This window comes from Antennarius striatus, chromosome 22 (genome assembly GCF_040054535.1).
Source record: "Antennarius striatus isolate MH-2024 chromosome 22, ASM4005453v1, whole genome shotgun sequence".
Lineage (NCBI taxonomy): Eukaryota > Metazoa > Chordata > Actinopteri > Lophiiformes > Antennariidae > Antennarius > Antennarius striatus.
The window spans coordinates 13,886,563-13,902,941 of record NC_090797.1 but is presented as its reverse complement, the minus strand read 5'-3'; the positions used below and the strand labels follow the sequence as shown (position 1 = coordinate 13,902,941).

General features: G+C 40.8%; 1 non-coding gene across 1 annotated transcript; it reads left to right on the top strand.

Annotated features, from left to right (window-relative positions):
- Positions 1-3,393: 3,393 nt before the first annotated feature.
- On the top strand, positions 3,394-3,475 carry trnas-uga (transfer RNA serine (anticodon UGA)). The gene has a single exon. It is a non-coding gene; the product is annotated as a tRNA-Ser (tRNA).
- Positions 3,476-16,379: the final 12,904 nt, after the last annotated feature.

Genomic DNA, 16,379 nt, shown 5'->3' with positions numbered 1-16,379 from the left:
TTTCATTTTTGGTTTAAGTTCGTGGGCAAATATATTTTTGTCTGAATTTGTTTCCATGAGTTGGCTTAAATCATTTCTCATTGCTTTATTCCTTTACTTTTCTAAGTACTTAATTTATTTCCTTGTGTTTGATACATTTGTTTTTGTCCGTTTCACTGAATATTGGTTTGGGTTTAATTATTGAGTTATTTTGTTGGTTTGGCAGCGCATGTTACTTTGTATTAGTTATTTGGAGGGGGGCTGCCACCCTTATTGCTTAGTGTAATTAATATTAGTTTGATTCGTATTTTGGTTACCTTTTGGTGTGTGTGACCCACTAATTCCCTTTTGTTCTTCACCTTTTCAGTTGCTGAGAGCAGACGGTGGAGGTTCCTGGTGCCCTGGTAGTGGTTCCCTCTTACGGTGTGCTGTGATCCCCGAATTTGAGTGTTTCACTGAGTGTGTGTTCGTGTGTGCCACAAGTGATTGGGGTGCTTTTCTTCCCTGGGAATCCCGTTTTGTGTTCCACAACCACTGCACTGTCGATGAGCCTCAGCACCTGAAGAATGTTGTCCCTCCCTGTGTGTGTGGTAAATTTTTAAAGATTTATTTCTTAAAACTTGTTGAAAGTAAATGTAATTGTTTGAACTTGGAACCACGTCTCATGCCCTCATCGAATAGAACGAACCTGTGTGTCTTAAACTGTTTGGGTTGATAAAACTATCTCCTTGGGCGAAATTCCCAAGGTGGTGTTGTTGGCTATTACAAATGAAAGGACAGTTTACAATTAAGTAAACTCAATTCCAAATCCGTCCTCGAGCCGCCACACGAAATTAATTGGTTCCGGAAGAAATTACGTAAGTAGAAAATTATGTAAGTAGAGATGCTTTTTCCATGCAAATGCCCTAATCCATTCAAAACCCACAAAAATTCCGACATAAATGTTTTATAAAGCATAAAAACGCATCAAAACATGTTACAAATACATGTTACGATTAGATTATTACACAATAAATGAGAGTTGTGCATAATGTAAAAAACAAAGAATAGAGTAAAGAATAAAAATGACGGTCATATACCTTTTAGAGATGCTGTCCTCATTGTTTTTTGCCCTCTTTAGTTCATGTGCTCCTGCCTCACGATGCCGAACAACAGAGTGAATTCCAGTCCTCCTTCTGAACTTTTCCAACCACCCACACAATGCCTTAAACTCCTTAAACTTCCTTTTGTTTTAATAACATGGCGATTGCAGATGCATTACGGCCATATTCTTTGGCGAGATCAACCAAATGCATCCCTTTTTCATGATTTTCTATTATCTCTTGCTTTGTTTGTACAGACAAAAAAAACTCTTTTCTTCATCTTTTCTTTTCCTCTTTTCTCCGTCACTTTCTTGGGGTCCATAGCGAATACATACTCAAAAAGTTATTATATTTGCGCAAAACTATCAGAACACCTCACGGGTCGAGTGCAGAATGCCGTTCTAGCGCCACACAGAGGTGGAGTGGCATACCTCTTAGCCAATGGGATGCGAGGAAGATACGTAATAGGTAATAGCCAATGGCAGAGCAGCTATGAGAATGTTGCGTTCAGGAACCTGTGGGAGATTCGAGTATCAGCCGATACTGTGTTTTTACATTACGTAAGTCGAAATTTCCTTCGTAAGTAGAGGTAATATTTTCCTGCTGAGAAATTTCGTAAGTAGAAAATTTCGTAAGTAGAGACATTGGTAAGTAGAGGTATCACTGTATGTCACTGAATTTTCTCTTTGCTAAACTGAGTGACATAACTTGTTCACCTTTGTCAAGCAGAAATGTACATCCAACGTTTTTGTCTGTAGTATTGCAAAAAGCACAATCAGCATGTTCAAAAATCCTATTGAATGTGTTGAGTAAAAAACAAAACTCAAAATCCTCCAGACGTGCTTTAAATCCATCTGCAGAAAATACAGTGTCCTCATTAAACTCGTCGTGATGTTCTAATATATGACCAGATCTACCTCTTTTCCTCCTTCAGCCATCGTGGGTAGCTTCGAATGTCCTGGTTCAGGTTCGCAGAATGACAATTAAAACCTAACCTAGCAGTTAGGTTTGAAGTATCAAGTTTGGTTTACTCCACAAACCATCTGAGTAGTGTGTCCGAGCAGCAACGCTGTCCGCGACTGCCCTGCAATGACTCCTTTGCACCAGCAGGTGTCAGCGTTCTAGAGGGCTTCTAAACAGGACCTGCATGAAGGGCCTAAGGTCTGCGACTCTGCGAGCTGATTGGTTCAACGCTGTACACTGAACAGGCTGTGTCCATTCTTTACAGCAGGCAGAACCATCGCTGTGCATTCTGAAGATCTGACAGATTTCATGGAACCTGACAACGTTAGGTAGCTGAAATATGATTTGATAAAAAATTGTATCCAACTTTTTAAATGGAAAAATCTTTTTTATAAAGATAAATAATACTAAATGCTTATTTAAAAATATTTATGAATACGTGTGTTTTACTGAGTATGTTTTAGGCCAGCAGAAAAGGCTTTGCTGGCCCTGACGGCCCGCCACTGTGAACAATATGAACAAAATGAACAATAAATTATTGTTCATGTTGAATACCATTCAAAAAGACAGGATAATGCTTGTTTTATAAAACAATAAATGCATGTTTAGTTTTGTTTGCTGTTTGTTTAACTTACTTTGTTGAAGCAAATCTCAGGAAGACAACATCCCCTCTTCTTGGGTTTGAGAATACCTGATGAGTGGACCTCTGAGCAGCTTCCCTTCGCTCATATGCAGGAAGGATTTCACAGCGAGCGTCATCTCGAATGGCCAGAGCATGCATTTGTTTCATTCAACATCCCAGAATGCATTGCCAAATCATACGACCACGTATTACCTTGTCAGAACAAATAAAGACGCTACAGTGCATCACTGTTACTGATGTGTGAGGAGCGGCTGGCAGACGGGTTTGAGGAGACGGTGACTGTTGTCAACCGAATATGAACAGAATGTGTATGTGACACTAATATGAAGGAAAGTAAAATGAAAGATGTCTCATCTGGTTCTGGTTCTGGTGTCCACTCCATCTGCTCTCCATCACATTCCTGTTCGAGTGAGTTCATGCATTTCCAAAATTCTAATCCCGTTCATCTTTCTTCCCTTTAATGTGATTAATCATCCTCCACGGAGCCAGATTTATATCTGGCAATCTCAGGTGAATAAATATTTGCCTATTGCCATAGCAACAGTAAGAAACAGCTGTGCTTTAAAAAAAAAAACGAAGTGCATGTGGGGTCACCTGATCGGGAGGATTTCCCAAATGTGTCTCAGATCAGCACACGATAAAAAAAAACTTCATGATTTTGAGGTGGTTAGAAAAACAGTCTCTGTCACATGAGGGGAAAAGATCAACTTTACATTGTGTGCTGCAGCTGTGATGGCCGAGTGGTTAAGGCGTTGGACTTGAAATCCAATGGGGTTTCCCCGCGCAGGTTCGAACCCTGCTCACAGCGATGGCATGATGCTTTTTGTGAATTTCCCAGTTTGGGATCATGTATATATGTGTGCTATATATATGTCTATGTAATAATTGTGTGCTGTACATTTAAAATCATATCATAGGTGAGAAAGTGGCCCCACAGGTGGTTGACAGAAAATAGCCTCAAACAAGCAGGGCAAACGCTAAAGCTACATGGAGGCAGACGAGCTGCTGATGGTGGGCAGAAAGGAGGTTGCTAACAGTAACAAGGAGGTGAAAGTGTGTGTGTGTGTGTGTGTGTGTGTTTCATTCACCTGTCTGTCATCCTCTTGATTATCCAGATGTGCACACGTGAGACAGTGAGGAGTGGAACGCCTCGGTAGATGCCACCAGAAATTGGGGCCAATTAGGGTGGCCAGTTACCATGCCAACAGGAGGCGGTCCTTTCTATAAAAAGCTAGCAGTGTGTTATTTTACATAATTCCAGTCACTTTGGATTTTCTACTCTGCTCCTCGAGACTAAGGGAGCGACATTAGTGAAGCAGGTTGAGGGAGGCGCATCCAATCGCGGCGCTGCAGCGCCAGCAGCTCCACACGCGTGGAGGCCCGTCATCTCTAGATGCAGGCTTCCTCGTGATGCTGGTGGTGGGTGACAGCTGACAAGCCTAACAATGTCTGCAGCTTTGGAACCGAACAGAAATGAATCTGGACTTGTTTTCGTGTTACTTGTTTTTTTTACGCACCACACAATGTTTTTCTGGCCAGAAAATGGCTAACTGCTCGTGTGTTTGTGGGCTGCACATTTAATATGTCACCACAGCTTCAATCTACATATTTATGACTTTATAAACGTCAATCAATCAATCAATCAAGTTTTATTAATAAAGCGCTTAATCATGGAAACAGACATTTCAAAGGGCTTTAACAGACAGAAAAACCCAACTGAACCCTCCAGAGCAAGCATAAGAGACAGCAGCAGGGAAAACCTCCCTCATTGAGGAAGAAACTCCGGGCAGGACCCAGACTCTTCTGTGCGGCCATCCACCTTGACTGGTTGAGTGGAAAAAAATGCAATGAAGATAAGGACAGAGTAAGAGAAAGAGAGAGACAGAAAGAGAGAATGGCAGATAGCTGTATATACTGTATGTATATAGATTTCTGACAAGTGTTCAATCTGCAAAATTATGGAAGTTTTAAAATACAAAAATTCTATTTAATTCCCATTTTGTCCATAAAGAATGAGTGTAAAACACAAAGAGTCAATGTCAGGTGTATTATATTGAAGACAGTTATAAAAAATTACAGCATAATCTTTATGATATAAGAGAATTACAATAGTCAATTTTCAAATTTACCTGAACATGGACATTTTAAAAATACATTTTTGTGATGAACCTCTTAGGATTCCCACAACGCACGTGTGAAATTTTATTGAATTTGATCCAGTGGATTTTAAATCCCTACAGATGGAGGACTCTGCTCCGTTACATAGGAGATTTGTGGGATTATTTTTTTGAAGATTTTCTTTGAGTTGTGACTAGAAACCCCTGAGTCAAATACTATTCACAGAATGGGCGAAAATTCCACTTGGAGTCAAGCAACCCAAAAATATATAAAAACAAAAAAATAAAATACAGCCAGAAAAAGCACTAAAGCTTTAACAATGTTTAGGCTTGTTAATGTTTTATTTGGGGGGGTGGCACAGTGGAGCAGTGGGTAGCACTGTCGCCTCACAGCGAGAAGGTTCCATGTTCAATTCCTTTCCTTTCCTTTCATGTGGTCCGACAATGTCATCTTCTTCTCCTTTCGGCTTTTCCCTTCAGGGGTCGCCACAGCGCATCAGTGTCCTCCATCTAACCCTGTCTTCTGCATCCTCTTCTCTCACACCAACTACCTTCATGTCCTCTTTCACTACATCCATAAACCTCCTCTTTGGTCTTCCTCTAGGCCTCCTGCCTGGCAGTTCAAAACTCAGCATCCTTCTACCAATATATTCACTATCTCTCCTCTGGACATGTCCAAACCATCTCAGTCTGGCCTCTCTGACTTTATCTCCAAAACCTCTAACATGTGCTGTCCCTCTGATGTACTCATTCCGACAATGTGCTGGCGTCTTATCGAGGGTGTCTCCCGCCTCTTGCCGGTAGCCAACTGGGATAGCAACCTAACCGGTCAAAGCGGATGATCGCCCTCCAGAGTCTGGGTCCTGCCTGGAGTTTCTTCATCAATGAGGGAGTTTTTCCCCGCCGTCGTCTCTTATGCTTGCTCTGGAGGGTTCTGTTGGGTTTCTCTGTCTGTAAAAGCGCTTCAAAATGTCTGATGATATGATTAAGCGCTATATAAATTCAGGTTTATTGATTGATAGATGAGAGGATTACAATTGTTTACGAGGCAAAGGATGGATGTTTTACTGGAAAATGTTTTTTTTAGAAAGAGAATGTGACTCTTTATTTAATATGACTTCTCATTATGACAAATCATTTGCTTGGTGAAGGTTCAGTGAAGCAAAACCTACAAAAAAAAATGTGAGTCAAGATAGAAAATTTCTCTGGAATAACTTTTTGAACTCACACTTGTAAGAAATATTCTTTTGTTATTGCTAGACAAAAGGTTACTACAGGCCATCCTGAAATGGATCTTCATAAATATGTCACGTTTCATGGCAGTACATCTAATAGGAAGCATAGGGAAGATAATATAATTCAATATATATAATACTGAACTAAACACTGTTTTTTTTCTTGTCAGTAATAAGCAGCACTACATCATCCTAAAAGCTTTTACCGCACGCCATCTGTCACATGACCTCACATCCAGTTTGTTTCAATTAACTAATGAAAAAGAAAGGCTGTCATTTATTTCATGACTTAAAAGCTGTGTGATTTTATATACAGGGACCTTTGAATTAAAAAAGAAACTGAGGAATTGTTTTCACAATAAATGAATACTAATTTTAATAAATTTGCTTCTTCACCTCTTTTCCACACTCTCCATTGCTCTGGACTGTTGACCCTAAGTACTTAAAATCCTCCACCTTCTTGATCTCTTCTCCCTGTAACCTCACTCTTCCACTTGGGTTCCTCTCATTCACACACATGTACTCTGTCTTACTGCGGCTAACCTTCATTCCTCTCCTTTGCAGGACAAACCTCCACCTCTCTAGCTTCTCCTCCACCTGTTCCCTGCTCTCACTGCAGATCACAATGTCATCTGCAAACATCATAGTCCATGGAGATTCCTGTCTAACCTCGTCTGTCAACCTGTCCATCACCATAGCAACAAGAAGGGGCTCAGAGCTGATCCCTGATGCAGTCCCACCTCCACCTTGAACTCCTCTGTCACACCTACACACACCTCACCACTGTCTTACAGTCCTCATACATGTCCTGCACCGCTCTAACATACATCTCTGCCACTCCAGACTTCCTCATACAATACCACAGTTCCTCTCTGGGCACCCTGTCGTAAGCTTTCTCCAGAAACTTCCATACCTCCACAGGTATATCATCAGGACCGACTGCCTTTCCACTCTTCATCCTCTTCAATGCCCTCCTCACTTCATCCTGACTAATCTTTGCTACATCCTGGTCCACAACAGTCACCTCTTCTAGTCTTTGTTCTCTCTCATTTTCCACTACTGGCACCTGTCAATAGACTTCCATCCCTATCCTTAATCACCCTAACCTGCTGCACGTCCTTCCCATCTCTGTCTCTCTGTCTTGCCAACCGGTATAGATCAGTCTCTCCCTCCTTACTGTCCAACCTAGCATACAAGTCATCATAAGCTTCTTGTTTGGCCTTTGCTACCTCTACCTTCACCTTACGCTGCATCTCCCTGTACTCCTGTCTACTCTCCTCAGTCCTCTCAGTGTCCCACTTCCTCTTGGCTAACCTCTTTCTCTGTATACACTCCTGTACCTCCTCATTCCACCACCAAGTCTCCTTATCTACTTTCCTTCCTGATGACACACCAAGTACTCTCCTACCTGTCTCCCTGATCACATTAGCTGTAGTTGTCCAGTCATCTGGAAGCACCTCCTGACCACCCTGAGCCTGTCTTAACTCCTTCCTGAAAGTCATGCAACACTCTTCCTTTTTCAGCTTCCACCATTTCGTCTTCTGCTCTGCCTTTGCCCTCTTCATCTTCCTCACCACCAGAGTCATCCTACACACCACCATCCTATGCTGCTTGGCTACACTATCACCTACCACTACTTTACAGTCAATGATCTCCTTCAGGTTACACCGTCTACCCAAGATGTAGTCTACCTGTGTGCTCCTACCACCACTCTTATAGGTCACTCTATGTTCCTGCCTCCTCTGGAAGAAAGTATTCACTACAGCCATTTCCATCCTTTTTACAAAGTCAACTACGATCTGTCCTTCTGCGTTCCTCTCCTGGATACCAAACCTGCCCATCACCTCCTCACCACCTCTGTTTCCTGCAACAACATGTCCATTGAAGTCTGCTCCAATGACAACTCTCTCACTTCTAGGCATGCTCTGCATCACTAAATCAAAGTCCAACCAGAATTTCTCCTTCTCCTCCAGCTCACATCCTACCTGTGGAGAATACCCACTAACAACTCTGAACATCACACCTTCAATTTCTAGCTTCAGATTCATCACTCTGATACTTTTTACCTCCAGGACATTCCTAACAAACTCCTCCTTCAGGATAACTCCTACTCCATTTCTCTTCCTATCTACACCATGATAGAACAACTTGAACGCTGCTCCTAAACTTCTAGCCTTGCTACCTTTCCCCCTGGTCTCTTGGACACACAGTATGTCTACCTTCCTCCTCTGCATCATGTCAGCCAACTCTCTACCTTTTCCTGTCATAGTTCCAACATTCAACGTCCCTACTCTCAGTCCTATACTCTTGGCATTCCTCTTCTCTCTCTTCCTTCGGACACACTTTCCTCCTCTACTTCTTCAATGTTTAGATTATATAAAAGATCATATAATAGATTATTTACAATTTGTTTGTCTTATTAATTTAATAGAGTGATTAATATCACATTTTTGATGTAGAACATCTCTTTACACTTTCTCACTTGCAAACTTTTCCTTCTCGCCTCGGGATATGTTTTGGTGCTAATTTATGCATCAGGAATATGCTGATGTAAACACACTGCTGTGTGTTTTGAGGGGTAGATGTGTGGCTCATGCAGTGCTGAGCATTGATCCACAGAAAGAAGACTTCCACATCTCTCACATGTCATTGAAGTGGTGCGTTTTCACTGGTTGTGGTTAGAGATGGTTTTGCGTACCGATCACAGGCATAATGACTAGAAATGTAGATGATTCCGTTCCACAAATAATATTCTTGTGGTGCATTGAATCGTGACACCTGTTTTTCAACAGGAGCCTCAGCTACAGAAATATGCAAATATTGTCACAATAAATGGATTGGCTGTTGGCGCATCACTGAGGATGCAATGGTTCTATGATTCACTTGATTTCTGTCTAAAATAATTGTCTCAGAGCAGATGAGTATGACATTTTTAAGCATAAAATACGAACACATATGCTTAGGAACATATGCTTTGTTTATATAATCATATTCCAGAGGTGTGGGCAAAATGGTTTCGTCAAAGTTAAAATTGGCTTAATTACTGTATTATGGGAAATGTAGTGCTGGCCAAAGAACACTTGTGACTGATTTATTTTTAGACACTCTGACCTTTTATGCTCATAAAATGATGTGGCGGGCCACATTTGGCCTGGAGTTTGACACGTGTTCTACAGTATGGTCTCGTGCTACAAAAACTGTTCCATCTATCAGAACGAAGGCATGAAAAAGAATTTTTAGAACATTAATTAAAAATTCTCAGTTAGTCATGATTTTTTTAAATGAGTATCATAACATTGAACACATGATGATTGGACAGGGAGACACATCAGTTCTTTATCCTGTACAGCGTTCTGAGCTCCTGCTCACTGTTATGGGTTTTCAGTCATTTTTCTGTGGGAGAAACAAAAGCAATCAGAGGTACTTGTGAGAATGTAGTGAAGGAACATTGACTGACAGCTAATCTGGCTTCCTTATAGACCGATGCGCTCACGTACACCCTAACTAAGACGACAGCTCACCACGTTGCCACATGAAAGACAAACACACATCCTCACACACACGCATACGGACACCTAGTTGTGACCAATTCACCTCAGCTACGTGTATTTGGAGATACGAGGAAGCCCCGGGGAACCCGGAGAGAACCCACACATGAGAACATGCACTACACACTGCAACACCATTCTAACTCTTTTGTCTATTCTTAGTAAAGCACATGGATTCTATTTGTCTTACTGATTAATAAAAGTGTGACTGTCTGAGTCCTTCTAAGCTGCGTTTGACTATCACAACCCTACACCTCAGTCAAACTCCCGTCTAGTTCGGGGATAGGAGTTTTTCTCTACACTGCAGACATGGATCTTATTAATCTCACACTGGTGTCAGCCTGCTGGCAGTGATTTAATGAGCCAATTAATATTTAAAAGAGGAGTGGCAAAGATTAGGAGCACTTCATATGAGGAATGAACCCTTAATCGTGCTGAACGTTTAGACGTACTCTGTGCTCTGGAATTCAGACGGAGCTGCTACTTAGAATAAAGACCACTGGGCTGGAAACTGTCAGATCTGCAGAGATGATGTACGTCAGCAGAGTCTGTTCTGAAAAAATATTGATTGACCTTAATTCATGGTCGACACAGATCTTCTCACTAAATATAGAACTACAGGAACAGTAGAAAAGACATTCATTGATTGACTGATGCAGGAAGGGGTTGATGGTTCAGCCTTAAAATTTTATTGAACAGTTACTTTATGAGCAACTCAAATATTTAACTGTGACATATTTTGCCACTAAGTTACGTTTTCAGATGAAAGTTTATTTATTCACCATCAGCAAATGCATTCATGTTAATAAAAAGCTTGATATCTTTTATTACAGGAGTCTCAACTACATCATGGCTGCTTTCTGGTGACACGTTTAAGAAACTTTATTATTTTTTAATTATCTTCTAACTTCTTCTATCTGCTATTTGTGAAAATCTCATTCATGCTCCAATCATCCTCCCACCCCGCCTTCTCCCTGCATTGAGACGTTGATTTGGTGACGCTATGTCAGCTGTTGGCTGACAGTAATGTCCTTTCTGTCTTTGTAACATTTATACCACGAAGAACCAACAGCACCATGTTTAAAATTAACCAGCTTTACGTGACCAACCACATTCATCTGGACAAATACAGTGCCCTAATGTCGTGGAGCATTCCACCAATACAGTGGTACCTCTACTTATGAATTTCTCTACTTACGAAATTTTCTACTTACAAAACTTCTCAACAGGAAAATATTGCCTCTAGTTACGAAAGAAATTTTGACTTACGAAAGGTAAAAATACAGTATCGGCTGATACTCGCAGCTCCCACAGGTTCCTGAACGCAACATTCTCATAGCTGCTCTGCCATTGGCTATTATCTAGTATCTTCCTGGTATCCCATTGGCTAAGAGGGACCTCTGTGTGGAGCTAGATCGGTGTCTATGCAGGGTCCTTTTCATTCAGCCCTCGACCAGTGAGGTGTTCTGATAGTTTTACGTAAATATATTAACTTTTAGAGTATTCACTATGGACCCCAAGAAACTGACGGAAAAAAGAGGAAAAGAAAACATGAAGAAAAGAGTTTTTTTCCCCGTACAAAGCAAGAGATAATAGAAAAGCAGGAACAAGGGATGCGTTTGGTTGATCTCACCAAAGAATATGGCCGTAATGCATCTGCAATCGCCATGTTATTAAAACAAAAGGAAGTTTAAGGAGTTTAAGGCATTGCGTGGGTGGTTGGAGAAGTTCAGAAGGAGGACTGGAATTCACTCTGTTGTTCGGCATCGTGAGGCAGGAGCGAATGAACCAAAGAGGGAAAAAAACAATGAGGACAGCAGTTAAAAGGTAAATGACCATCATTTTTATTCTTTACTCTATTCTTTGTTTTTTACATTATGCACAACTCTCATTTATTGTGTAATAATCTAATCGTAACATGTATTTGTTACATGTTTTGATGCATTTTTATGCTTTATAAAACATTATGTCAGAATTTTTTCAGGGCTTGGAACAGATTAGGGCATTTGCATGGAAAACGCGTCTCTACTTACGAAATTTTCTACTTACGCAATTTCTTCCAGAACAAATTAATTTCGTAAGTAGAGGTACCACTGTATATGGTAAAGTTAAAGTGTATAAAGGTGTGTATTAAAATGTATTTTATCACAGTGATTCTGTAATAGTGGCGAATGCCCCCTATGGGGGGGTGCATGAACATCCAAACTACTGTCTCACTTCCCTATCTGAATAAAATGTCATTGCACATCCACTACAGTAGGTGGCAGTAGCGTGTTCACGCCCAACTGTAATGTTTCATTAAATGTAAGTAATAGCATTGAGATGCACTGTTTTAACACATTGATCAAGGTAGTTAAAATCATGTCCATTGTAATAATAATAATAATTAACCTTCACGTTGTAATAATTTTATCTTTAACTGAAGACATTTTTTCTTTCCTGCTGTACACCAACAGAAGCTCAAGGGCTCTTTGGAGAACAATCTTACAGACCCAGAAACAATCGGTATGCTGTCGGTCTCCTGCTGAAGGTCTTGTTGTAATTTTTTCCACGTATCCAGACGTCTACTAATTCCGGCTCCAGTAAAGGGCGTTGGTATTTACATAATCCCATCATACACAGGAGGTCAGGGTTTAACTGCTGTCTACTTTCTAGCACTGGCTGCCAATAATTCTCAGGATGACGTAGGACTCATTGTTCAATGACTCATTGTCATTGAATGTTGACACACACCATCGGGGTGTACGGTCAATTAGTCTAATGGAAACAACGTGGTCCCTCTGAAATGAGTCAATACGCATCCTCTTCCTACCAAACTCATGACGAGTCAGTGCTTTAAATGCCACACGTAACTCCCCTTCAGGTATCTGTCTTCTCCAGACAGAGTGAGTACAGAGTGAAGTTCTCTTGGATCAATACTTGATTTATAATTGAATGTCCATTAATATTTTTGTGAATTCCAGCTACAGGTGGTCGTCACACGCCCGCAGCTGACAGGACAATCAGAACAACCAACACTTCACACTTCAACAGCCAGAACCTAACATTTCTGTGGGTCGACTCAGCTTCATACCTCTGATTTGTGAATGATGATGCTGGAATTTACCCATGTGGATGATCCCAATACGTCCATTCTACAGTAATCAGTGAAAAATAAAAGATTGCTTATGCGGAAAATTTGTAGCTCTTCATCTGAAGCTGTGGAACACGTAACTGCCTCAGAGGAACATTTGTATCAGGCTGCTGTGTCCTTTAGATTTGTCTGCCACGCGTTCCCATGATGTTGTAGCAAAGATAAAACAGACACAGTCATGGAGTCTCGATGGCTCTGCTCATCCATCATGGATTCTTATAGACACACTATCTGTATGCAAATGATCGCTCACACACCGTGTTCTCCTGGCGAGCCGTCACTCAGCCTGCTTGACATTCAGACGTGTCTGTCCTGCTTCATGATGAGCGCTGCAGCCGGTGAGCATAGCCAGAGGTCCTCAGATCTCTGTCAGAACCTCATTCACACATTTCAATCCTCACCACCTCCACACACACACACACACACACACAGTTCACACCAGTAGATATTAATAACGTGACAGAACGGCTGACGGTTGAACAGGTGGACAGGAAAGGAGCGAGACGTGAGAAGCAGATTTTAGAATAATTCAAACATCTTTATTACAAAAGCAAAGAGCACCAGCATGTATGCTTATTCATCATTTAAGAAGGATTTATTATTATTGTCTTTTTTGGTTTTTATTTAACCTTTATTTATCCAGGTTATTTATTAACAATAAATATTATTATTGTTTTTCTATAGTAATATTACAGGTTATGTCGTTCTCGATTATAAGTCAGATAATCGAGAAATAATACATGGCAACATAAAAATCAGGTTTTTGTCATTTTACTCAACTTAACATCGGTCTGCCACAAATATCGGAAACATAAAATCACTAGTAAACTGTTAAAAGCACAAAATACTTCATTACTGCACATTAAATCAGAATAAATACACTCATTCATCTATTGATTGATTGATTCATTCATTCATTGTCTATTCATTCATTGACTTTTAACAGCTTTACACAAAAACTGCTGAAGAGATTCCCAGGAAATTTTCAATGCTTTCACACCTTTTACTCACATTGCTAACATCTGATCAAACTAAAGACTTTTCCCAGACAAAGTCATGTCATCATCTGCTTTGTCTCCCTGTACTTTATGGGTGTCCAGGATTCTGTCTCCATCTTCTTAAAAAAAAAGACTTGTTGTCCGTCTCCTGACCTCTATCCCTTCTCTCTCTCCTGGAGAAGGACAAGGATGATATTGTGATAGACGAGGAATTATTAAAGTTAGCTCTTAAAAGGAAAAACACTAACACAAGAATGAATAAAGCGAAAAGAATTGCTAAAGAAACACCTGAGACGCCTCCTGATACAAGCAGCTCTGAGAACGAAAACGACAACAGTCTGAAAGAGGCCGTAACAGAAAAATAGGATTTGCAAAAGATAAAAAAATTCCTGCAAGACACAAAAGGTTCGAGGGCAAAAGTAGAAAAAATTTTCCCTGACCTAAACATGTTTCTGGATAGCATCAGCTTTTATATGAAAAGTAAAACAAGTAGTGATGAGCCGGTTTTTTACAGACCGAGAGTTTTATAGATTGAGAAAAATAAGGAAAAAAGTACAAGACATGATTGTAGAAGAGAGGATTTTTTTCTTAATTTTATCTTTTTTTTAGTTTGCTAAATGTTAAAAGGTTAGATGTGTCTTTGTTCAGAAAATGCACAGTAGTATTAAAAATCCTCTTTATGTGAATCTGTTTTGGATTTTGTGACAACGTGATTATTTTTGTAATTTGACTTTTATGAATAAACGTGATGTTAAAAATAAAACTTAAAAAAATCCTATTGAACAAAGAGTGTATATTTTTTAATGATTTAATGAATAAAGCAATATTTTTTATGGCTCTGTCATTAATTTCTAGGGAAAACATTTTTCAACAGACACACAGACAAAAATGAACTTCCTTCAAAGACAAATCTTATCTTGTCTGTGTGTTTCTGAGACTTTTGATGGTGCCTTATTAGATTATATTCTTTCTCCTTACAGAAGACACACAGGTTTGTCTTTTACCTCTGTGAACATGATCTCTGACTCCCACCTGTCTTGAAACCCCCTCTTCTCAGCGCTCATCTTTCGTTTAGCTGTTTCTAGGGAGGGGGTAGCTGAAAGTTGTCCTCTGCTCTGACTGCTGATGAATAATGAAGCCGAGGCCCTTTTGCTGCAGTGACTTTGTTGGCTACCGCTGCAAAACACCAGCGGCTACCAACACCAATGGCTGTGGCTTCGGGCCGGTGCTAATAGTAATTAAATACTATCCAGGGGGCCATATATAATTCATTCAAGGGCCGGATCTGGCCCCCGGGCCTTGACTTTAACATATGTGGTTTACACCTTTGTATGCTCCTTGTACATAAAGGGCTTTTTTAGTTGTTTGGCCTCAGGTACGATTCTTCTGACAGACATTCTAATTAAAACTGTGTACCTTCATTTATTTGGCTGCAGAGGAGAATTTGGATTATTTAAAAAGCAATCTCATTTCCTCCTGCAGACAAAAAGAGTTTCCACTCAACTCCACTTCTTCCTCTGGTTCTATTGGTTTAATATAAAGACCCATCAAATGTATACCACATAAATAACAGGCAGAGAAAGAGGAAGTGCAGATACATCCAGTAGGTCCTGGTGAAAAATGCAAAATATGAAAAGCACTAAACTGGGTTTGATTTCCTGAACATTTTCAGGATGAAGATAATGATAATGCTGGGGGCTATTGTCCTGAATTCTACCCATGTAAGAAATAATAATCATAAAATAAAGCCTTATTTAAATATTTTCCTTTAAGCAAGTGAAAAAACAGACATGAACTCAAGGTTGAGCTCCGCCCAATAGATTCCACCCCCTCATAGCTGCCTCATCATGTCTTCAGTAACTCTTTGCTGTGGAATTCAAATCAAGGGCGATCCACCTCACAGCATCAATGTTAAGCCACGATGTGCCTGAATAGCAAGAGTGAGCTTTTGTCTGTAGCTACGTCACACCAGCTTTGTGAAGAAGTCGTCAGAAGTAGAGCTGGAATAGTCGGCAGCAGAAGGAAGCAACGTCAAACCACGAGGAGCGTCACTGAAGAAACCATTAGAATAAAAATGGTGTCTTTCATCCCTGAAAGGACTGCTGACATTGGAGCCCTTGTTCAGATAAAATGTTTTTTCCTTTACCTTGGAACCAGAGCATCATTTAGAAATCAGCTTCACATGAACAATCATCACTCCTCTCTTTTTTTAATCAACATTTGAGTCGTCAACATGGCTGACTCTGTGTGTATTTTTAGACATATATGTCTATGGATATCTCTGGGGTTGAGGTCACCGAGGTAGTTAAAAAACTCCTCGGTGGCAGGGCCCCGGGGGTGGATGAGATCCGCCCGGAGTTCCTAAAGGCTCTGGATGTTGTGGGGCTGTCCTGGTTGACACGCCTCTACAACATCGCGTGGACTTCGGGGACAGTGCCTCTGGATTGGCAGACTGGGGTGGTGGTCCCCCTTTTTAAGAAGGGGGACAGGAGGGTGTGCTCCAACTACAGGGGCATCACACTCCTCAGCCTCCCTGGTAAGGTCTATTCAGGGGTTCTGGAGAGGAGGGTCCGTCGGGAAGTCGAATCTCGGATTCAGGAGGAGCAGTGTGGTTTTCGTCCTGGCCGTGGAACAGTGGACCAGCTCTACACCCTCCGCAGGGTCCTTGAGGGGGCATGGGA